The sequence below is a fragment of the Octopus bimaculoides genome, chromosome 5 (genome assembly GCF_001194135.2).
Source record: "Octopus bimaculoides isolate UCB-OBI-ISO-001 chromosome 5, ASM119413v2, whole genome shotgun sequence".
Lineage (NCBI taxonomy): Eukaryota > Metazoa > Mollusca > Cephalopoda > Octopoda > Octopodidae > Octopus > Octopus bimaculoides.
The window spans coordinates 45,098,642-45,100,880 of NC_068985.1; positions in this window are offsets into that span (position 1 = coordinate 45,098,642).

A 2,239-nucleotide genomic window follows, 5' to 3' on the forward strand; every position below is an offset into this window, starting at 1 on the left:
TCTTCTCATTAGAAACTCCACCCATAGGTACTTCTGGGAAAACACTCTATGATTCTCTCACGAAGGTCTTTGACATGGGGAGTAGCGAAACATACGAGGTTTGACCAAAGGAAGAATATGATTGCAAACCTTTACCTGGCTTTATGATGCTGGTTACATTTATTTCATATTATGGCGATTGAGAGATTCGGTAGGTGTCTAAGCAGTTTCTTCCGGTAATAGCAATGTTCACCTGTTAATCAGGTAGGGGCTAGAAAAGTAGTTTAAACAATGCCAGCAACTATATGGCTGACGGTTGTCATCTTTTTGTGGTTCCATGATAACAACTAAGACATATACAACTTTCCATGAAATGGCTGTACTCAAGACACGAACTGATTTGCGCCATGTCGATATGTGTGCTTATGAATCTGTGTTTTAATGTCTGTATATGTGTCATTATGAGTGTGGGCATGCTTGCGTACAGTAGCAAAATATGTACGAGGTTTTGTCATGAATAACAAACATAGTAAAAGAAATAATATACTTAGCTCACAACAATATTTCGGTGCCCTAGAGAAAATAGCTTTCACTTTCAGTTTGCCCCCTTAGCGTTCTAAATTCGAATCTCAGAATGCTCACCTTTGTCTTACATGTTTTTCTTGGACGGCATCAAAAGCACCAACCCAGTACTTACTTTGATATAATCGATTATAATCCGACCACAACATATGTGAACTCATATTATGGTTGTTCTTGAAATTTAGCCACAAGTCAACACTGAATAAGCGCACTTATAATTAATAGTATTCCCGATATGACGATTCTATCGTTTATTCAATCTCCTTATCACATTTTTAAGACGATAAGATTGTGATTTCAGAAGGGTTTGGAAGATGTTGCAACCACATACATAGATAGAGACTAGAGAATCTCTTGTTAGCTCGAGGTTTGCTGTTGAAGTGAGAGACTATATCCTCCCCACTGAATGTGTTCTTGTGTCTATGGTAACAGCTATGATCCACTATTAAACATGCAGTGGTTTTGCATCAATTCTACAGTCAAATGTTTGGTTTTGCACCTAAGGAAACAGGAAATATTTTACTTTTAAATGTTTTGTGATCCTGTGTATATATTACAAACAATATATTTCACGGTTAAATGTGTGGTGTAGTCTCGTGTCTTTGCTAACTGTGATATTTCACAGTTACTTGTGTGGTGTGTGTGGTCTTGTGTCTGTTAACGACAGTGTTTGACAGTTAAATATGTGGCTGTTGTAACAGCAAATATTTTTTGTGCGTTGTGGTCGTGTGCCCGCGGTAACAAGCAATATTTTACCTTTAAATGCAAGGTCTCGTTTCTATGGAAACAAGAATATTCACAGTTAAACGTGTGGTCTTGTGTTTATGATGACAAACAATATTTTACAGTTAAAAATGTAGTCGTGATTTTACTAACATGCATAGATTAATAAGTATTTCTTATCGATCAATCAATTAATTATTGAATCACTCTATCTATCTATCTATCTATCTATCTGTCTGTTTGTCTGTCTGTGTGTCTGTCTGTCTGTGTGACTGTCTGTCTGTCTGAGAATAGATGATAGCAGTTAAATCCGTACTACATACGTTCCTGTAGTAAGGCATCGTAGTCATGGTTACATGCATTACGTCATATAAATCTGTCGTTTTGGCAGTCTGGTGCGCGTAAATGTGGAAGGTGTTTTCCTGTGCTATAATGTACGTATAATCATTAAAACACCTTGCTACTGAAACACATGTAACATGAATTAACCTGTTATGATCCATGCTTACAAATTTATTGTATTTACGGAATGTTATACGTAACTAATATTACTACTGAGATTACATTTGCGGAGTACCTGCTATTATTACAAAATATTTTCAAATTTTGTAATGGAAGAATATAATGTTATTGGCTTATTAATTTACAAATTAATTTATTATTCTTCTCTTAGTGTAAATTCCCAATCAAACATATGCTGGAAGTTAATAAACAAATGACCATGATCGAAGTGATCCTGACCAACTGACACCCCCACCCACAAACTTAATCTGAATACTCCATTGTATTTAACCGTCTTAAAATAAACCTAAGTACAGTGGGTCTATGTTTGCCATTAAGATCCTTCAAGGTGCTGCTCCAGCATAACCGCAGTCTTATAAGTGAAACAAAAGATTAACGATAGAAGATAGACATTTATATATATATATATATATATATATATATATATATATAT